At 40.2% G+C, this 23,526-nt stretch overlaps 1 protein-coding gene across 1 annotated transcript in view; it reads right to left on the reverse strand.

Moving 5' to 3' along the window:
* Nucleotides 1-21,798, reverse strand: part of Pak1 (p21 (RAC1) activated kinase 1) — a 115,423-nt gene extending 93,625 nt beyond the window's left edge. Inside the window, exon 1 of the mRNA XM_028770614.1 lies at nt 21,412-21,798. The gene's annotated coding sequence lies outside the window, so the exon portion shown is untranslated. The remainder of the gene's footprint in view (nt 1-21,411) is intronic.
* Between the last annotated feature and the right edge of the window lie 1,728 nt (nt 21,799-23,526).

Below are 23,526 nucleotides of genomic sequence, written 5' to 3' on the forward strand. Positions count from 1 at the left end.
AGTTTATCAGCTCCTAAAATATTTCCTCCTCTTTTTCAATCCATTTACCGTAAAACTTATCATCACAGTTGGGTGTCATTGTTCATACCTGTAATCTCAGGATCTGGGAGGTAAATCATCAGAATTTGAAACCAACTTCAGCTACACAGTTCAAAGCCGAACCCATCCTTAATCTCTCCAGAATTAAACTAAAGAGTAGGAGCACAGTGGTTATCAGTGGTAGAATGCTTGCATAGCATGGGCAAAGTCTCAGGTTCAATCCTCAGCACTGCAAAAACTAATCAAAGGTTAGGAAGATGGTTCAGGAAACAAAGTCATTAGCCATGCATGCCTGACAAGCTAAATTTGATAAAAACTAGATGTGGTGGCATGCATTTAGAATCCCACCCCTCCTACAGCAAGATGGGAGTAGACAGGAGACTCACCCAGAAACTTACAGTTCACCTAGTCCAGTTTATGGCAGCACAGCAGTAGAAACAAGAGTCCTTGTTCCAAACAAGATTGAAGCTGAAAACCAATTCCACAAGCCATCCTTATCTCTCTGAATTCTATGTATATGCACACCTTGCTATGGATGAGCCCCCCCCACCCCAACCAAAAAAAAAACCCACAAATAAATAAATAAATAATATAAAATCATAGACAATCAAGTACTGTTATCTCTAAGATTTTTGTTTGTTTGTTTTTTGTTTTGTTTTGTTTTTCGAGACAGGGTTTCTCTGTGTAGCCCTGGCTGTCCTGGAACTCACTCTGTAGACCAGGCTGGCCTCCAACTCAGAAATTCACCTGCCTCTGCCTCCCAAGTGCTGGGATTAAAGGCGTGCGCCACCACCGCCCAGCTTATCTCTAAGATTTTAAAGGAGTAACTCTAAGAAAACAGAACTGTCTTCTAAGACGTTCTCAAATACTATCACAAGCCAGGTACCATTTTAATTGTTTTTGTATAGATTTAATAAAACACTATCCCCAAAATACGGTATCTTTGTCATTTGAAAAGACAGAAAAATCAGGAAGGTCAGACTCACCTTTCCTTATCTTTCTCTAAGACCCTAATGCAAGAGCTACTCCTCACATGGTATTATTCCCAGAGGAGAGACCCTCTTTATGTCTGAAGCCACACAGATATATAGAAGAATCTGAACAAATAAGCTTTGCAAATGTTCCCCTAATTCATTATCATTAGGTTATATACTTTTTCCAGTAATTCTCCTCTACTCTCCTCTTCAACAAACCTAAATATAAAATATACAAATGAACCTATTCTGTGGGATCTTTGTTTCCTTCTAATGGTTACTATTACCTAAAATCTATACTAAAGTCTATATGCTTTTCTCTTATTAATCTGACTTTTATTATGGGGAGCTTCTTTATGAACCCAGCAACAGAAAGAAAATACATTGCTTTTCTCTATATTTACTCATACTAATGTCTTGAAAGCATCCTTATAAGAGAAATACTATTATCCACGGAGAAATCAGAAGAAAAACCAGGTTCACAAAATTGGGTGATATTTTCAAAATCAGATACAAAATGGTGAGAACACTTAAATTGATAAACAAATTATCACCTCTACTCTAAAGTCACAATTTTTTCTACTGCACTTCACATTGTATTGCAGCTATAGCCTTGTGAGGCAGTTTCAAGAGTTAGCAGCATAATCCCCCTTTACAAATTGAGGAAATTGGTAAAGGAAGTAATGCTACTGTCTCAGAACCAAGTAAGTGGCAGAACTATGATTTATAAGCAGATGGACCATCTGCCTCCAACTCCATGCTCTTTCTGCTACCTCTTATACCACGCTGTGAAGGACTCTAATAGAAATCTAACAAGGAGGCATAAGTGACAACATGTAGCCTTGACCCCAACTTTTATGTAACAGTAAATCAGTATTTTTGTTCTCTAAGCCCCACTTTTTTCATCCATAAAGTTAATGTTTGATTAGACAGCCCCCAAAGTCTGGTCATCTATTTAATTAGTACCAACAAGTTTACAAGAAGCAATTTCTTTTGTTTCCTTCCCACAAAAATTTACATTCTAAAAGGTGAATAACAATAGTGATTTTTATTTACAGTATAAAGTAAAATGTTCAGCACTACATTTTACTACTATTACATGAAATTACACATTTAATGCTATGTCTCTTTTTTCTCAAATGCTTTAAATGCAAACAAAGATCACATACCATTCAGTCAGTACCCAGTGCTAGAATATCTAACACCAAATATATGAGAGTAAGAATTTGTCCTTAGTGAGGGATCAGGACCCTTTGTCTCTTGGCTAGATTTACACTTCTAATCATTAGCTAATTTCTTTTCCTAAGTTCAGACATCAGCTCTGCTTCATTTATATCAGACAGTGTGATAACATAAACCAAGGAATTTACATATAGCTTTTAATAAAATAATACAATTAAGACAAAAGTTGTGGGGCTCGAAAAAATGGCTCGGTGGTTAAGAGTACTAGATGCTCTTCCAGAGGACTCGAGTTCAACTCTCAGAACCCACATGGTGGCTCATAACCATATGTAACTCCAGGGTTTTAGAGAATGTGATGCCTTCTTCTGACCTCTGTGGCACCAAGTATGCATATGGTACATAGATATACATGTAAGCAAAATACCTATAAACAAAATAAAATAAAAAAATTATCTCTAAACTTAGATGTAATTTTTTTTTCTGTCAAGAAAAGGAAAAGAAGAAGTAGCATGATACTTAAATTTTTGGGTAAGTTCCTTCTCTGTTTTAGTTTCATTAAATAAAGATAGAAGAATCCAAATCAATTCTGAACAACTTTTCTATTTGTATCCCAGTAAATATTCTGTATTACAAAATGTGAAATGTATAAGTGATAAAAATGTGAAGGAATGGGTATAGTGGCACAAATTTAAAAAGCAATGAGATTTAATGCCAAGGCAGAATATAAAATATGGATGGTCACATCACCCCTAATACATAAGAAACCTCCATATCCCTATGACAACTGAATTAAATAATTCACATAACACCAAAGGATAAGACTACAGAGGCAGAATACATGTTCATACAGCTAAACCAAAGCTGACTGGAGAATCTGATCAAGGGCCGAAGACCTGAAATAATCACTGAGAGTTAGGAAGTAATCTTGAATCTTGAAATGAAAGATGCTTGATCCCAGTTACAGAAGGCAAGAGGATAGTGAGTTTGAGGCCATGCTGGGCAATGTAGTGAAGCCTTATCTCAAGAAAGGAAGAAAAGGGCCATCAAGATGGCACAATGGGGAAAGATGCTTGCTGACGGACCTAATGAAGGGAGTCTGATCTCTGGAGGAAATATATGATGTTCATTCAATTCTTTCAGCTTCCTAATGGTCATATTCTCTGTGTATAGAAAGAGAGTTTAAAGCTGAATGGGAAAAAGAGCCCAAGATGAAAATCTAATCTTGTACACCCGAAATTACAAGTTCAATCTCACTCTTATTATAGTCCATCTCCTCAGATATACACTTATCTACTTTATATTTTACAACTTTATAAAATACACATTCAAGATCCCTAATGAATTGGTCCCTTATCCACCATTACAATTTTTTTGTTTTTGTTTTTGTTTTTTAGTTTTTCGAGACAGAGTTTCTCTGTGTATCCCTGGCTGTCCTAGAACTCACTTCTGTAGACCAGGCTGGCCTCAAACTCAGAAATCCACCTGCCTCTGCCTCCCAAGTGCTGGGATTAAAGGCGTGCACCACCACTGCCCAGCCACCATTACAATTTTGAAACAGCCTACCTAGCACCTACTCCTGTCTTCTTTCTTTGTAAGGGAGTCCTCATATCTTACTATACCTTATCAGTAGCAGGTACATAATCTGAATCACTTTGAGAATTTATAAAAACAAATTTAGGCCTCATATTTTGAGCTTTTTTACTTTGATCTGGAGTATGGTTCAAAAATTAGCATTTTGCCAGGCATGATGACCCATACTTATAATAAGAATGCTCCAGAGGAAGGGGTAGAAGGAGGCAGAAGCAAGGTGATCTGGAGTTTCAGCTCAAAGAATCACTCCTGATCACATAGCAAGAATTTAGGGCCAGCCTAAGCAATGTGAGACCATGTCTCAAAATATCAAAAGCAAGGGAAAAAATTACCTTTTGAAAACCACACTACCCTTGGGAAAAAGTGATCTGATCTCCAACTAAGAGATAGGTGTTGATTATATCCGCAAATCAGGCCTATTAATCCCATTTTTGCTAATACTTAATTCCTGAATAGTGATTTGTAATTCAAGAGATAAGCAAGTACAATTTGACTCTATAGAAGGTTCTTTGAAGTAGGCTGAGAGTCCACTTTAGGAGGCTGAAAAGATGGTTCAGTAGTAAAAAACACTTGTTCTTACAGAAGATTCTGGTTCAATTCCCAGCACCAGACCAAATTAGTGGCTAGACTGCAAGTATTCATAATTTTTACACACACACACATAAACTCATCCATATTCTTTCTCTCTCTCTCTCTCTCTCTCTCTCTCTCTCTCTCTCTCTCTCTCTGTCTCTATCTCTATCTCTATCTCTATCTCTATCTCTCGCTATCTCTATCTCTCCCACTCTCACCCCCCATTGCTGGTTTCAGCCAGTTTACTAAACCAACATAGGGACAAAGGAGGTAACATAAGCATGATATAAACTCCAACATAATTTATGAAAAATTTAAGTACGATTTTGTACTAATAGAATTTCAGATTTGGTACTAAAAAAATGCACTAGCACCTGAATACTCTCTATAACCAATATGTAAACCAGTTTTCTCACATCTATTTCAATCTCTTTCTAGATACTACAGAGTTTGGGAAATAAAATTAGATTTGTTATACTCTCTTATAAGTATGATTTAGGTTTGCCAAGTAGATAACTTTCAAAACTAGATACCAATTTGGAACAAGATTAGATAAAGAATTAGACTGGACATAGAACATCCTTCTTCAGAACAAACAGCAGGAAAAGCAGCATAACACTAGATTTAGTTGTCATAGCAACAGCTTCCAGCAAAAACTGTCATTTTTAGGAGCTCAATTCTTTAAAGCAATCTAAAGAGTTTATTCAAAGCAATTCAACCTGGATGTACTTTTCTTCGGGTTTCTTTTTGCAGTGTTGACAATTAAATGCAAACCCTGTGTATGCTGGACACGTGCTCTATCATTGAGCTACATCCTTAGCCATCAGAAGTCGTCTTTAACCCCCTCTCAAAACCTGTAATGAATTCATGCTGCTTGAGGTTGCTAGAATTGATCCTGTTACTTCCCTCAATTAATTAGTAAGGATGCTGATAAACAGCCCCATATTAAAAACTAACACGCCGGGCGGTGGTGGCGCACGCCTTTAATCCTGGCACTTGGGAGGCAGAGGCAGGTGGATTTCTGAGTTCGAGGCCAGCCTGGTCTACAGAGTGAGTTCCAGGACAGCCAGGGCTATACAGAGAAACCCTGTCTCTAAAAACCAATAAATAAATAAATAAATAAATAAATAAATAAATAAATAAATAAATAAATCACAATACATACTATCATATTCCCAAAACACCTGGCCAATATCTTCGAGTCAAGTCTTTAGTGTAGTGTCCCCCCTCACAATCAGCCAACCTGCATAAAAAGGAACTGATCACAGAGGAAAAGAAGAAAAGAAACTTAACAAAAATAAGTGAGCACTGAAGAAATGAACAGTGTCATGCAGACAAGAGACAGGAAGGATTACTTCAAGTATAAAGAACAACCTTCATAAAGGCAGTAAGGTACCCCATGCCACTGGGGACTACACCTACAAATTCATTTCCTAGAGTTTGGAATAATGCCACAGCATATACCAGTTTTTGTTCAATAAATTCAAGTTGAATCCAAATGGTATTTACTAATATTTACTAAGTCCTCAAAACTGTTTAAAAAAAAAACCCACTGTGAGCTATGGGACAAGTTTTTCACAACAAAGATCACATTTCCTCAATTTCTGGAGGCGGGGGTTGTTTTTTAGAGACCCAGGTAGCTCTGGAACTCACTATGTAGTTAAAAATGACTCTGAATTCCTGATCCTCCTGCCTCCACCTCCCAAAGTACTAGCATTACAGGTGTGCACCATCACCTCATTCTTAAAGGTTTACAATGCATAGGAAACAAGGATACATGAAATAATCAGACATAACACAAAAACTACTTTTGCTACAATTTATTTGGGGGTGGGGGAGTGGGCACACACAGGTGCCATAGTACACATGTGAAAGTTGAATGAAGTCATGGGAGCTGGTTCTCTCATGTGGATCCTGGGGATAAACTCAAGTTGTGGGGCTTGGCAGTAAGTACCTTTATGCATTGAACCACTGAATCAGCCCAAACCTTTTTAAAAAGTGAAAATTCATATAAAGAACTGTAAAGAAAAAATGATAATGCAATATCTAAACCTAGATGTTATTCAGAAAACACTCCTTCAAGAAAATTCATTGAGCTGAGCATGGTGGCACAAGCCTTTAATCCCAGAATTTTCCAGACAAATTCTGAGTTCAAGGCCAGCCTGGTCTACATAGTGAATTCCAGGTCAACCAAGGGTACACAAAAGCTGTCTCAAAAAGAAAGGGAGGGAGGGAGGGAGGGAGGGAAGGAGGGAGGGAGGGAGGAAGGAGGAGAGAACATATGTATTAAGCATCTATGATTACATTAAAAACTGTTCCATAAAATGATAAGGATATAGCTCAGTTGCTAGTGGCCTGCCTAGCATTCATGAGGCTCTGAGTTTAATCCCCAGAATCACATAACCTGAACCTGCTGTTGTACCAGGAATCTCAGCACTTGTTAAAGGTAGGAAGATCTGTGGCTACACAGTGAGAGTTCAAGGATAGCCCAGGCTACAAGAAACTATTGTCCCCCCCCCAAAAAAAAAAATTCCCCCCTAGGTACTCAGGATACTTCAGGGTAGCAAGGAGACAAGGTCCTGGACTTCACAAGAAAGGTTGCAAGCACAGAGCTATAAATTAAAGCACGGTTGTTTACGATCATTCCAGCTGCTTCTTTAACCTGTAATGATGGCCAGTGTTAATCGACCATTTGTTATGTGTCAGAACCTGCTAAGTGTTACATAATGTAATTACTACTCCATGTATCCTAAATCAGTACAACTTCAGTAAAGAAACTAAAACTATCAAATTTAGCCCTCCCATACAACATAGTCAAGAAATGGCAGTATCACAGCCTTCACAGTTAGGTCTGCGGCAGAGGTTTAACTGCTACATGATAAAGTTTAAATTGACATCTTTGTTGAAGTATGAGATATGGAATAAGTTTGGCATGAGCCTTGTGGCTTTTTGTTTTCTGGTCTTTCTTCTTACATTGAATGAAATTCAGCTTCCCAGATCTAAACAGCATGTTCAGCTTATGGTTTCTATGGTTTTAAAAATGTATGAAAAGGTGTGTAGTCCAACTATTAGTGAAAAAAGATATTCCAAAGGCTGCTACTATGGAGTTCTTACCCACCAACCGGGACCAAGTGTGTTGAGGGTTTCACTAAGGGGCACATTAGCATTACATTAATTGGTAGAAACAGCTGTAGCACAAACTACCAGCAGATAGGAGGCCAGAGCACAGAGAACAAAGGGAGATCAGGAAAGCAATGATTGGCTGACCTGGCACTTGCTAGGTCAGTCAAGGCATTTGGTCCCTTTGCATTTCTAAGTTCTCATGAATGTGGATGTCCAGGCGGCAGCCCAAGGCCTTTCTCATTTCCATCTCAATCTCCAGGAAGAATTTCAATGAGATTAAGAGCTACTAAGGCAGAGAACAGATTCTGAATATTAAAGCACATACTAGGCAGGAACAAAAAGAAGAATAAGAGGTTTTCCATTTGGACCTAACAACAGAACAGTTCACCAGATACCTGCCATACACACTCTGAATCACACAGCACCAAATCCCTTCAGTTATTTCTCACTTCTTCCTTGATCACTATGCATTTATCAAGCATCACAGGAACACAATATAGTTCCAGTCTCAGAACTGTATCTAACAGAACCATCAAACACTAGAGGGATTCTCGTTATCCAAGGATAACTAGTACCCAAAATATCACTTAAGTTAACTAGAATTTCTAGTGTACCTCCCTCTTCCTGCCAAAAACAAATAAAAAAAATTCTTAGAGAAGGAGAGAAGGGTTTTAATAATCTATCAAAATAAATCAAAATCAATTTTTCATCATCATTACTAAAACTTAAGTTATATTTGCCAGTAAAAAAAAAAAATCTTCAAGAACACCTGTCATTTCACATTTAGTTTCACAAAATATGTGTATAAGAACAGTTCTGTAAAAATACTCAAGCGCTTCACCAATTTTCCCCCAGGAGACTCTTAATCCTTTGTTATTTAAATAGATGTCTTCTGACTCTCTCATTGTTTTATTGCCCACATTAATCTTCCTCCCAGTTGTATTTAAATTTTCAGCTTAAATATACAAACTGCACACAATCCTTCTACTTTAAAGTAGTCTGACCTTATCTGATTCTCACCTGTCAGGGTGTGTGTGGCTTAAGTAATCTTCCAGAATCACTGTATTTCACTTTACAAAATTCTTCCATCTCCATTTTAGAATCTGTCATATTGTCAGATGTTAATGATCTTGCCATTAAAAGGCACTTACTGACTAAATGAGGAAGAACAGACCTAATGGTGAGCAGAAAGGAATGCATGGATGTGGATTAATTTTTTTTAAACAACTGAAATATTCTATATATCTAATAATAATACTAAAACAGGCCTCCAATTTTTGGGCTCAAGCAATATTCCTGCCTCAGTCTTTCAAGTAGCTGTGACTATTAAGTGCATATATGCAGTAACATCCAGCAAAGGAAGACTATTTTAAAATGGTATTTTATTTACTTATTTGTGTTTATGTGTGTCTTCAGGCTTGTCAGGGAGCCTCTTTTAAGAACTGAGCCATCTGGCCAACCCTGGAGACTCTTTAAAGGAAGGAATTTAACAAAAATGGCAAAGGCTGAGAGGTCCAGTAATCTAAGAATGAAAAAGGAATTCTACAGCTACTAGCATGACAGAAAGGGAAACATCCAGGACTCAGGAGCCTTCATGAAAGAACACACCAATACCAACGAAGCTGGTTCAAACAAATTAGTTCAAAACAAAACAAACCTGAATCTGACCAGATTTCTGGGGCTGTGACTCAGTGCTATAGCTCTTGTCTAACATTTGTGAGGTTCTGGTTAGAAAAGAGGGAGGGAGAGGGAAGGGGAAGGAGGAAAGAAAAAGAAGAGAAAGAATAGGGAAGGGAAAGAGGAGAACAAAGTTGGCCTGTTAAATCCTGCTATAGATTTGCAAGAAGTAAAAGGTGGGTGCTAGAGTGATGGTTCAATGATTAAGAACACTGGCTGCTCTTCCAGAGAGAGATTCTATTGCCAGCACCCACATGGAGGTTCATACTCATCTATAACTCAAGTCCCAGGAGATCTGATGCCTTCTTCTGCCCTCGTCTGGTACCAGACACACGTGTGGTGCATAGACATACATGGAAGCAAAGTACACACATAAAATTACATTAAAATTGTTTTTTTTAAGATTTATTGCCGGGCGGTGGTGGCACACGCCTTTAATCCCAGCACTTGGGAGGCAGAGGCAGGCGGATTTCTGAGTTCAAGGCCAGCCTGGTCTACAGAGTGAGTTCCAGGACAGCCAGGACTACACAGAGAAACCCTGTCTCGAAAAACCTAAAAAAAAAAAAGATTTATTTATGTCATGCATATGAGTACACTGTCGCTGTCTTCAGACACACCAGAAGAGGGCATCAGATCTCATTACAGATGGTTGTGAGCCACCATGTGATTGCTGGGAATTGAACTCAGGACCTCTGGAAGAGTAGTCAGTGCTCTTAACGGCTAAGCCATCTCTCCAGTCCCAAAATAGTGTTTAAAAATATATAAATATATAGGAGCAAAGAACCTGTTTAAACAATAGGATACAAAATCTGAAGTGAATAACCCTATAGAACAATGTTGTTTCTTCAAATAAATTGAAATGGTGACAAAAGAGATTGAGAACTATGATTTGAATGAAAAATGTCCCCCATTTGAATGCTGGTCCCCATTTGGTGATGCTGTTTGGAGATGTGGCCTTGTTTGAAGAGGTGTGTCACTGAACCAGGCTTTGAGAGTTAAAAGACTGCGATTTGTAGTTTGCTCAATCTGCCTCAAGCTTATGTATGGTTCAAAATTTGAGTTCCCATCGTCTTGCTCCTGCTTACCATGCTTGCTGCCTCCACTCCACCAGCATGGACTCTAACCCTCTTGAACTGTAAGCCCAAATAAACTTTCTTCTACAATTTGCCATGGTGTTTCATCATAGTAACAGAAAAGTATTAATACAAAGGGAAACTTGAAAGTGATAAGACATCAAGATGTCATCAGGAGAGCCTTCAACTTTTACTCATTTCAGAGATATTTGTACTAAATGGTTACCTATTAGCAACCCATCATCTTTCAGACAGGTATTAAAATAACTTTTTTTTTAAGCATTGTGAATACAGACTTACTAAGAAGAAGCAAGAAAGAACACCCAAGAGCAGGAGGGGTTCCAAGGGAGAAATACACAAGAATTCTTTTATGTTTGTTGAGCTGGAAAAAAATAACTAATGATCTTACTCAAGAAGTCACATGGGCTACAGAATACGCTGGCTCCACTTTCATTTACTCACTGTACAAAATGTTACCAAATACCTATTGTATTCCAGGCTCAAGCACAACAGTTAACAGACAGGGAAACCTACTTATTATTTTCAAAAAAGCTTCTGCTGTAATTCCAGCACTTAAGAGGTAGAGACAGAAGGATCAAGGAATTCAAGGTCATTTTTGGCTACACAACCAGTTCAAGGCAGTCTAAGCTACACAAGACCCTGTCTCAAAAACCAAAAAAAATACTACCCCATTCTCTTTTAAACAGCCATCCTTTAAAGAGACAAGTCTCTGTAGCTTAGGTTCCAGTAGGGAACTAATCAAATAAAACCACAGAATAGCAAATGAGTATGTTTCTGAGAAAACAAATGATATGAATACTAAAAGTGTATAATGGCAAAATAATACTAATGTTTACAACTTATTTTGAAATTCTTCATAATAATATGTAGGTAATAGGTTAGGCATATGGGAGCTGTATGTAAGCATTTTCTCCAAGATTGAAACATTTCATCCTTGCAGGATGCTCCTAAAACCAAAAGGTAAATGTCTTTTTTTTTCTTTTTTTTTTTTTTTTTTTTGGTTTTTCAAGACAGGGTTTCTCTGTGTAGCACTGGCTGTCCTGGAACTCACTCTGTAGACCAGGCTGGCCTCAAACTCAGAAATCCGCCTGCCTCTGCCTCCCAAGTGCTGGGATTAAAGGCGTGCACCACCACCACCCGGTGGTAAATGTCTTAAAATAGATTCTGGAAGTCCCTGAAATTGACCAGATTTACTAGGCTCCTCCCCACCTTAGTAAGCAATTAAAGCAGAAGGTTCCCCCAGTCAGAAGGAAACTGAGCTGCAAAGAAGACTCTGAATCCAGTCCAACTTCCTGAAAGAAGCAGAAACCAGCCAAACTGCCTAAAAGAGGTTCAGACCAGGGTCCCTCAGATACTCAACTTGCTGTGGTGCCTGAAGGCTGAGCAGTGTGCTTTAGGTTTCCCAGCCTTTTTTGTGAGCTGTCATCATGCTGGGGTGGACCTTAGTACTGCTGCTGTTTTTAAGTCATTTCTGCTCCTGTAAGAACCCCTTCAACCATACTCCTATAAGTAACTAAGGGTTTTCCAGCATATAGGCATCTTGGAAGTCAGGAGCCAAGGAATACCACACCACGGGGAACAAACTTCACAGAAGAGATTTACTGGGGAGAAAACCAGAATGGCTGCTGCCTCTGACTGGAAACAGAGACAGCAGAGGCTGGATGGAGGAGAAGGCTTTTATAGGGTTTTTGGAACAAGGGCAGTGAGCTTAAGGGCAAAGTATGGAATAATAGGAAGCTCTGGGTCAAGTCAGAAGGCTTATGTTTTTCGTTTGGCCTATGTATTGGACTTGGGGTCAAGTCAGGGTCAAAGTGCTCTTTCCCTGGCCCTTTAACCCTACCGTAATCCCAATAAAACTCACTGGTTCCTCAAGATGGACTTAGGTGGCATCTGTATTTTGTTCTGTCTGTAGGATTCCTATCTGGGGTGAGGAGTTATGAGTTATGGCTCCCCAGGAAAAGCTTTGTGTCGTATGACAGAAGTTCATAAATATATGTATACATGAATATACACATATGTATGCCTTTACAAGTCTGTGTGTAAGAAAGTAAGACTGCTGAAGAAACTTGGACTTTCAAAAGTATATCATTATGGGGTTTTTCCACTCTATCTACCCGGATTTTTGTTTCCTTTTATGTTACTATTTTATAGGTAACATCTTCAGTTATTCTGAGAAACTGGGAGTATTGCTCAGTGGTACAGCAAGTGCTTGAGGCCCTAGGTTCAATTATCAGAACTAAAAAAAAAAAAAAGAAAAATTAATGGTGGCAAAACAAACCCCTCAGATTCAGGGCTAATCATCTAATTCTGTGTGATATTAAATGAAAGAAAAATATAACAAAATAGTAATTCTTCAAGTGACAGGAAGAATCAAGAATTTGTCAAACTATACCAAATCCCTCAGCACTTATACTCCAATCTGAAAAAAAAATTGTTTTGTTTTGTTTTTTAACACAGGGTCTCTCTCTCTATGTAGCCCTAGCTCGTCTGGAACTTACATACCAGACTGGCCTAAAATTCACCTGTCTCCATCTCCCAAGTACTCAAAAAAGAAAATAAACAAATTTAACAAATAAATAAACATTCAAAAATGGGAAGCTTAAGTAAGTACACTAAAATTGGAAGAGTAATTAACTGGCCATATTTTTATTTTATTGGCTCCTGGTTAGCAGTTCCAACAGGGGAGAAAAGAGCCTGCAGATTAAGGAGAATTCTAAGAAATGCCCATAAAATATAAGTCAAGTGAACTTTAAGTTGTGTGATAGCTCATGCTAATAATCCCAGTACCCAGGAGTTGAAAGCAATAAGCCTGTGGATACATGAAATTCTTGTCTCAAAATAAAATAGAATATAAAAATCACAGACAGAAAGCTTCAACCACAAACTCCCAACTAAGAACCAATAGTAGTCAATCACTTTGTAGCTTACAAAGTATACAAACCTTAATACTTGCCTGATCCTCAAACTCTGTCAAGGTGTAAGCCAACAATGGTACAATAAAGGTGGCATGAGCTCAAAGCTAAACTGGTCTGGCTTCAGATCTTAGCTATGCCATATATAGCCTTAGGCAATTCAATTAACCTCCCTGTTTTCTCTTCTATAAAATGAAGATAAAACAGCACCTGTCCTCACTAATCCAGAGGACTGTTCAAAGAATAAAGAGAAGTCATATTACAGTGAAAGTACCTTGTGTATTATTATATAAAAGGTGTTTCATCATCTAGGTCCCTCTTTGTGTTCTCACCACTCCCTACACCCTATCCTCTACACATACTAAACTACTCAGGACATACCAAAGAGGCTTTTTAGTTTCTGACCCTCCTAACTGCTTTTTCAGGAAGGTCCTTTCTCTCTCTTCCTTTTCCACAGTTCCTGTTAGTATTAACCTCGGTTCATATGTCAGACCTCATCTGCAGTGTCATGTCCTTTAACACAGTCAAGCCTCCCCATTTCAAATGGAGTAGATTCCCTTCCCATGTCACATAGCACTTGCACATATCTTCATGTGTAATTTTTGTCTCAAGGGAAGGTAATCGTCTATATACAGGTATGTTTCCCCTAGACAATGCCTTGTACATAATGTGACTTGCAAATGAGTAAACTTTGAATCATTCACTTTTATATAACAAGTAGATAAGACATTTACAGAAGATATTATTTTTGCAACCATGTTTGCAGTATTAGAATCATCTATAGACATTTAACTAAATAAGGCATATAAACACAGTCAGTAGGCAGAGGCAGAAGAATAAGAAATACAAAGTCATCTCTGACACATTACTAGAGGCCACCACGGGCCACATTAAACCTTATCTTTAAAACATACATACATACATACATACATACATACATACATACATACAGAAAGAGAGAGAGAGAGAGATAGTTAAAGTAATCCTAAGACAGACAGCTGTGCGTTTATTAATCTTGAGAAGTAATTCAAACATAATCAAGATAAAAAAACCTCTACCAACACATAAATTGTAAGTCTATTACTTTAACATCTTACACATCAACATCTTGCAAGTCACTTTCACAAACATTAATTTAACAACTATATGAGCTTCTTCTCTTTATAAATGAAGAAACAGATTTAAGTAAGTTTCTTTTTGTGTAACTTCAAATTCAGTGCTCTCCTTTTTATACCCAATTCCTTCCCCTGGAAGTGACAGAATTGTTGCAGTAACACACAAAGAACTAAGAAAGCAACAGTTTAAGTCAGGAAGACATAAACCTCTGCTTTGTGGGAACCAGGTGGAAATACGGAAAGTTGAGCCTGAAGATCCAGTATGCACAGACAGAAGACAGAAGCGTCAACATATTTGTTGGTGCTATCATTTATCATAACAAAAGATTCAAAAGGCAGAGTCTAAAGAGAACAAACATTCTTGCCACTGGCCTGAAAGGGAAAGGGAAACCTGGGAGGACTGGAAACAGAAAGGGAAAGAATGAAGAAAGCTCCATAAGTAGGAATGGTTTCCCAAGGCTATATGGAAATTACTTAACCCTGACTCCATGAGTAAGAGCCAAGACATAATGGATTTGGATCAATTTTAGAGAATTAATCAATACCCCACAAAATCATATTAATGAGGGGCTGGAGAGATGGCTCAGAGGTTAAGAGCACTTGTAGAAGAACGGTTCCTAACACCCACACAGGAGTTCACAGTAGGCTGTAACTCTAATTCTAGGGAATCTGAATCCCTTTTCTGGCCTTCTTCAGGCACCAGGTACACCTGTGGTGCTCTTACAGGCAAAGCACTCATATACATAAACTAAAAATAAGCATTTTTTAAAACAAAGAAAAACTATTTTAAAACACAATGAGGTCTGCCTTTAAAAAAAATAATAAATCCTAGAAATGAGGTGTTACTACAAGATCCTTGACAAGGGAGTAAGCTGGTTGGATGGTTGGTTGATTGGTTGTGACAGGGTCTCTGGTTATGAGGCTGCCACCTTCAAACTCATTACACAGCCAAAGATGACCCTGAACTTGAACCTCCTGCCACTACCTCTGGAGTGCCGAATACAACATATATAACATCACACCTGGCTTCGTGTGGTATTGGGGATCAAACCTAGGTTTTCACATACGCTAGGCAAGCACTCTACCAACTGAGCTACTCCCATTCCATAAAGGATATTCTAGAGAGTCATACAAACATGCATGACATCCAAAATAGAAACATGAAAAAATAATTTTAAAAAAAGAAAGTGAGACAGAAAAGAATGTTATCCTGAGAAAAGGCTTATAACAAAGACAGTGTATAACATTAATATATGAGGCAGGAGAAAGAAATACTATATTCAAGCTGCTATCATTAAGAACTTCATCAGCAATTTTTTTTCTCTAGCTCAAACTGTGTTGTTTTTGTTATTGCTTTTTTGTTTGTTTGTTTTTGTTGTTGTTGTTTGTTTGTTTGTTTTTGGTTTTTTGAGACGGGGTTTCTCTGTGTAGCCCTGGCTGTCCTGGAACTCACTCTGTAAACCAGGCTGGCCTCGAACTCAGAAATCCGCCTGCCTCTGCCTCCCAGTTGCTGGGATGAAAGGCGTGTGCTACCACCGCCCAGCTCAAACTGTGTTCTTTAGTTAGGGGTTTCTCAGGGGTAAGAAACTGAAATTAGGAAGCAACCTAAAAGGATGTTTCTAGTATCTTAGAATCTAGATAGAGTTCAAAAAGTCAATGTAGTAGTAACAAATGTAAATTACTATACCTAGAATCTCAAATTGTGTTTCAGTCAATATTGAAGTATTTGCTGATGTGCTTTTTAAGCAAACCAACATTTCTATGATTCTCAGTCTCCTAAATCATAAAATGGGAATACAGGGCCACTGTGAAAACTGAAGAAAATGACACCCTGGAAGAAGCTTTTTCCCACATGAATAATTAACAGTAAACGATGTGAAACTTCAACAGCAATATATTTATTTGTAAAATATCCCTATGCCCTCATATGTAAAAATTCAAGCATCCTAGATACTGAAAACAGCCCACGGCTGCTAGGGTCAGATAGATTTGGAACTGAGATTTGTCATTTACATGCAGCAAAGATTTGAACAAGCTTGTTTCTTTTACCACTACAAGCCTCTGCTTCCTTATCTCCAAGATACCAGCAATTTATCAAACATGGTTATTCTGAGGGTTGAAAAGAAACCCACCTCCCACTTGCTGTAATTTAAAAAGACCTGCTACCTCTCTCAGCTTCAAAATGATTTTTGAAGTATGTTTACTAAAATGATATTTGATTAACAACCTATCAATAAACTGGGAGTAGGGGAGTGGATCCACAAAGGCAGCTTTCTCTCACCTTTACAATCAAACCCCTCTATCTATCTGTTCATTCTGACATTTCCTTAAAGGCTTAGGCCATATCCTATATTGCTGAGTATCTGCCCCAGCAAAAGCCTGGTACATAGTAGAGATGAACCTAATTACTGTTTATATGGGGAAAAAAACAAATAAATAAAGCCACTTTTCTCAGAAGAATGTTAGGAAAGGAGAAAACTGGGCATGCTGTGGAAGGCTAATAAGAAAGAGACAAAAAGAGTGGGCTGAAGAGATGACTCAGTAAAGTGCTTCATACAAGCAAGAAGACTTCAATTCAGGTCGCCAGCACTTATGTAACAATCTGAGAGTAGTAGTATACCTATAAGCCCAGCACTAGGGAGGCAGAGTCAAGAGTATGCCATGGGTTACTGCCAGCTAATCTAACTGAGCCCTTAAACTTCAAGTTAGTGAGAGACCCAAGTCTCAAAAAAGAAGGTGGAGAAGCAATTGAGGAAGACACTCAACAGTGACTTCTCCACATAAGCGAACATATACCTGCATACACACAGGAAAATGTACATACATTCATATACACACACAAGAAGAAGAAGAGGAGGAGGAGGAAGAGGAAGAAGAAGAGGAGGAAGGAGAAGGGGAGAAAGAAGAGGAGGAAGAAGAGGAGGAGGAGGAAGAAGAAGAGGAGTGAAGATGAACAGTAGTGGCACATGCACTCAGGAGGCAGAGGCTGGCAGACTTCTGAGTTAGAGGTCAGTCTGGTCTACAGAGTGAGTTCTAAGATAGCCAAGGCTAAACAGAGAAATCCTGCCTTGAAGGAAAAAAAAAAGGAAAAAAAAAGTAAAACAAATAAAGCACGTGTAGAGCTTCATAAGGAAGAGAAATTGTTGTGTAGAATCGAGTAAGCCTTTACTAGAAAAAGACAAAAACCACAGGTGATCTGAAAGAGACAGTTAAGACTCAAAAGTCTGAGTGTCATTTAGACTTGGAAATCCAAGCTGCAAACTCTTAAGAAAGAATCCTGGCCTAGGATATTTCATCAGTTTTCAGTTCATGGCTAAAACAATATTATAAGTTGAGAAACCCTGCAGATTTTTTTCTATGGTAAGAAGGCAGCAAAGCTGGGCATATGCCTGTAATCTCAGTACTCAAGAAGCTGAGACAGGAAGCTGACACAAGTTTAATGCCAGTCTGAGCTACATAGTAAGACTCCTTGTTTCAAATAATACTAAAAAATAAAAATAAATAAAAAATAAGTAAAAAACACAGGGAGGGAAGGAAGGTAACTAAACTGGCTAAAGTGAAAATGAATCTCCAAAAATGTTAAGATTCTTCTGGATTTGCAAATTGGAATGTGGTTACTCTTCACTCAAAGTATTCTTCAACAAAACCCCAGTGTAGCAGCTGGCAGTAAGTAGGACTAAGTCATATTATTCATCTAACAAATATTTGAATGTCTGTTCTAGTTGTGGTTAGTCACTCTTCTAGGCAGTGAGCTTAAAGCAATGAACTTGAACAGAAAAATCTCCCAGCCCTCAAGCAGCTTTCATTCTAGAGGCAAGAGATAGATTGGAGGGAGGGGATGTGAACAGAGGCAACGTCAGGATAGAGTAAGGGAGAAAAAGAGGGAGGGATGGAGGAAGAAATGGAAGAGAAGGGGACACAAGGGAGGACAGGTGGTTTTACAAAAAAAAAAAGACAAAACAAACAAAGAAAAAAACAGATCCTCTAACGCTGTAGCAATTCTCAACCTTAATAAGCATTGGGATCGTTTGGAGGGCCTAATAAAGCAGAGTCGCCTGGGCTCCAACCCTAATTTTTTTTTCTTTTTGTAGGTCTAGGATGAGACTCACTAATACACTGATATTCTCAGATTATGCTGACACTGATGGTACAAGGACCACACTTTTAACAACCAACTGTTCCATCCAAAAGATTAGGTAACCTAGCTCACGAGCTTTACAGGACTTCTTTCACTCATTCATATATTAATTCATTCACCTACTTATTCATTCAATGTACTCAAAGTACCAGGAACACTGCTAGACACTAAATCTAAACATATCTTGACCTCAAGTAATTCATAAAGACAGGCCTAGTGGCACAGGCCTGTAACCTCAGCTACTCAGAAGCTAGACAAGGAAGGATTCCAAGTTCAAGGCCAGCCTGAGCAAACCAAGGAAGCTCCTGTCTCAAAATAAAAAGTAGAGCTAATGAGATTGGTCAACAGGTAAAAAAGCCCTTGCTTTAATTAACATGCCAATTAAGTTCCACCCCTGAAACTCACTGTCAAAAGAGAGAATGAATCATCTCCTGAAAGTTGTCCTCTGACCTCCACAAAATTCCCACTAACACACAACACACACACAATAACAAAGATAAAATTTAATAATATATACAGCTGGCAAGAGAGTTCATCAAGAAAAGGTGCTTGCTGTCAAGCCTGATGACCTGAGTCTGATCCCCAGGAAAAAGAACCAATTCCCAAAAGGTGCCTTCTTATAAGCCAACCTTGCATGCATGCACTCAACACAATAAATAAATAAAACATAAAAGGGGGGAGCCCTAGTTTCATTCCTCAACATGTCAGTTGAACCTAGTGGTCTCCCAGTTAGGAAGCTAAAGGAGAATCACAAGTTCACTGTCTGAGCTACAGAATGAGTCCAAGGCTGGTCTTGTCTCAAAATTTAAAAATGTTCAGTGTAAGATATCTAGGGGCTGGGGATATAGCTCAGCAGTAAAGTACCTGACCCCTAGTACCACAAAAAAGAAAGAAGAAAGGAAGGGGCTAAAGTTCAAAGGTGAAGACTCATATTTAATTGCAACTGATTACTAAAACAGGACTACAAAAATTCTAGACTCCTGAGCCAGAAGATGGAAGAGCAACTCATTCCCAGAGACAAAGAGGTAAGAAGAAAACCTATTTCTCAGAGGTCCAACAAAGAATTCTCTACAGGCAAATAAGAGGTAGGAAGTAGCACTCCAGGCAAAGTAGCACACGGAAAAGAGATGAGAAGAGGAGACAGAGGATGAGACACAAAGTTTAAGGAAGCAAACGTAGGCAATGGTCTGCTCTCCAGGAGTTTCTTATTTCATACTAAAAAGTCTGAAGTTAATCCTTCAACTATGAAAAGAGGGTGGGAGGGTAGGTATAACCAGGTTTTGTTTTACAAAGCCCCCTCAAGATGCACAGCTTCCTGCAAACCTAGCACAAGGCCTCAAAACAGGTACTCAGAAAATATATGCTGAATTCAACTAGATAGGCTTCGGATCAAATAAACTCTTACAGATGAAGGGCCAGTCACTTTCCCTACGGACTTGCTGTGGCCAGGACAAGACTTGTAAGACAGGTCCAGCAACCTCAATTACTGCACACCATTCCCTGTACAACTGGAGTCCCCCAGAGGACCTTCATTGTTTACATGTCTACCTCACCCGCTAAACTTTGAGCTCTTGGTCTTGTGAGCAAAGACCGACTGTATTGATGTCCTTGAAATCGGCACAGACTTTAGCAGGCAGCTTGAAACATTGTAGCACTCCAGATTGTAGTAGTAATGTTAGATAAACAGAAGAATAAATAAGTAAATTGATCAGGCCATACTAAGATCAGGCCAAGTTCACGTAGCAGGTGAGACTAGAATAAGCTTCAGGAAATGTCAGAGTCTGAGTTGCCAAAACTCTTTGAGAAGTGGCTTCCAGTTGTGATGGGTTGTGTTCATGTATACATGATTAAGATTTACAAATAGAATGTGTTACAAGTGCAGACAGACGAAATCTCTGTGGGCCTCTGGTAGCCCCAATGGGGAAAAGACTGTTATATCAGGAAGGAGGCAGAATGGATGCCAGCAAAGACTCCACAGTGGAGAGGATTCTTCAGTGGAATCTTGAAAGCTGAGTAATGATTGGTAGCTAGCTGCTCATTTCTGAACTTTAAAAGCAAACTCCAGGAAGTTTAAGGCTGGGTGTGATCAATTCAAGGTCACATAGGAAGGAGGTGATGCTGAACTCCAGTTTTTCTCCTGACAAGAGTTGAGAGTTCTCCCCCTTAAACATAGGGGACAAAGGTTTTTCTCAAGAACTATTCTTAAAATAGAAGTATTAACTTGATTAATAACCTCTTCTTTTACCTTCCACGGTTCTGGAAATATCGTAAAGGATAAGATAATCATCCAAGGGATTTAACATAAGAAACTTAGGTTCGAGATATTTTTTTAAAGGCACCCAATAATTGTCAAGTATTCTTCCAAAAACACTCACAGTATTGTTTACCTTTAAAAGATCCAAGATAGTGATGGCTGGAATAATTCTGCCTTTGCAATAGACTAACAATGGGAGAGGAAAAAAACTATGATTCTCATTCTTTCTAAGTCTGTGCGGAACTTCCCAAGTTACACAGTATTCCTAGGGTGGGGGAGGATTAGCACAAGTCATTTACTACCAGTCTATTTTTCAAGGCGATGAACCCGAAAAGTGATTCCCAAGCTGGGACCGACCACGGAGAATAAACACTCATTGCTTCACTTAGCATCTGCGTCCCGGGCCAGTTTTAGCGTCTCAGGACCCCGAAGTTCATGAGGGAGTCAGTCCGGGACCCGGACTTGTGGGCCCTTCCCAGCCCCAGCACCCGCCCTCGGGATCCCCCAGTGCCCCGCTTCGGGCACCCGCGGCCGCCGCAAAGGAGCTGACACAGGGGGCCTTTGTTGGCCCGAAGGGAGCGGTCGGCCTCGCGGGGCGGCGCCCGCCTCAGCTCACCTGGCGCCCCTGCCCGCCCCTCCAACTCCCCGCCCCCCTCTCACCCCCGAGCGCCTTCCCCAGCCCCGCGTCCTCGCTCCGCCGCCGTGATGCGGGAGCACCGTCGCGGGAGGCCGGCTCTCACCTTCTGCGCTCGCTCCGCTCCTCCTCCTCCTCCTGGCGGCGGCCAAACCCGGAGAGAGCGCGGGAGTGTGCGCGGGCGGCCGCCCCGCGTTCTCCTCTCTCCGCTCGCACCGGGTTCCTTCAGGCCCGGGGGTCTGGAGGGCGGGCCGCTGCGGGCCGCGGGGAGCGGGAGGCGCGCCGGGACTATGAGGGGGCGGGGTGCGCTCGCTGAGGGGGAGCCTTCTCTGAGGAGACTGTGGAGAGCGCGGGCTCTGAGGGGTGCCGGGCGACTGCAAAGAGCCGGTGATAGCGCAGCCTAGAGGTGCAGTGGGACGGGGAGGTGTGGGCGAGCGGTGAGGAGCGCCCACCATGCGGAGCGCCCACCGTGCGGCGGTACCTTCGGCCCGGGTCGCAGCTTTGCTATTGTATGCAGCCCGGCTGCCTGCCGCCGCGCCCTGCGACCCCGCCCAGGCCACGCCTCCTTCAGCTCGGGCCCGCCCCCTCCGTCCGGCCTCCGCCCCCCCGCAGGTGGGAGGGGGCGGGGAGCGCCGGACAGACCCACGTGAACCAGGCCAACACGGCCGGGGCCGAGGTGGAGCGCCGGGTGACGTCATCAGCACTTGACGCCAGAGGCTAGGGAATCACCTGGCTGCCGCGTGACGTCATTAGGGCCGGGCGTCTGCTGCGAGCCGTCGCGGTCTCTCTCTTTGAAGCGGCCTTTTTCCGTGAAATGTGGCTGCACTATAAGATGATTAGTGTGAAGTCAGAGTGGAACGCGGTAGCCCCTTGGATATAAAGCACCAAGGCATGCCCGGGCTCGTCTTCAAGAGCTGAAAGTGTGAAAACTGTGTCATCTCCTGTCATCTCCGACCCAGACATCTACTCTTCTGTTTGTCTTGGGGTTAGAGGTCTAAGGGTTAGGCTAAGGACAGGGGAAGAAATAGTGGAGACTTTTGAGCTATACTGAACTCACGTTGGAAAAAAAAAGTATGCTATTTCTCCTGCTCTTCTCCCACCACTGAGGCTATTTTTGACGCAAACCTTTTTACCTGAGCTCAGATTGTTTTTCTCAATACCTGTACACTTGCATTCATCACTTGCATGTCCTGCTGTACCTCAAATTCAGTACGTCCAAAACCGAGACAGAATTACTCTGAGCCTTATTATTTCACACCCCAGATATCCAAGTTAAGTTGAATTCCTAACCCATCATTTCTTAATAAGTTGCACCTGGCTATCCTACTTTGGCCTCTCTAAGCTTCGGCTTAATGATAATAAACAGATGCAGTTTAGCATCCATTGCTCTTGAAAATAATAGATATTTCTGGTGACTTTCCTCTTGCTCTCAGCCAATGAACACCATTCAAAGCCCTCTAATCAGATCTTCATACTTAACATTAATTTCAAATTGAGCTTCCGGCTTGTAAGCTGGAAAAAAAAAAACAAAAAACAAAAAAGGTGTCGAGGGGCTGGAGAGATGGCTCAGCGGTTAAGAGCACTGATTGCTCTTCCAGAGGTCCTGAGTTCAAATCCCAGCAACCACATGGTGGCTCACAACCATCCGTAATGAGATTGGATGCCCTCTTCTGGTGTGTCTGAAGACAGTTACAGTGTACTCATAAATAAAATAAATAATAAATAAATCTTTTTTAAAAAATTAAAAAAAAAAAAGGTGTCGAGCCCTTGCCAAACTTGATGCTCACCACCATCACCTGAGCAACAGAAGCAACCTTTAGTCTCTCAAAATCAAAATCTAACTCAACATGCTCACTGGTCTCCTGAGAAGATTTATAGAACTACAAAACTGATGATCTCTTTCCCCTGTTTAAACAGTCTGAGACACTATTGCTTTTACGATAAAGTCCAAACTTTAACACATCACTTACAGGCTGACTGCTTATGACAGCCTTTCTGGCTTCCTCTCACACTCTACCTTTGCTCAAGCCACATAAGAATACTACCTAACATTTTTAAACATTGTTTTCCTATCAAGGAGCCCTTCCTTCCTTATTCGGCTTGAAAACATCTATTCATTTTACAAACTAAAACTCCAATATCACATTAATCTAGGACTTTGACTACTATTCCTAAGGTTCCCTGAACTTAATATTATACCCTTTCACACCTGCCTATTTTT

This window comes from Grammomys surdaster, unplaced genomic scaffold (genome assembly GCF_004785775.1).
Source record: "Grammomys surdaster isolate TR1022 unplaced genomic scaffold, NIH_TR_1.0 203, whole genome shotgun sequence".
Classification (NCBI taxonomy): Eukaryota; Metazoa; Chordata; class Mammalia; order Rodentia; family Muridae; genus Grammomys; species Grammomys surdaster.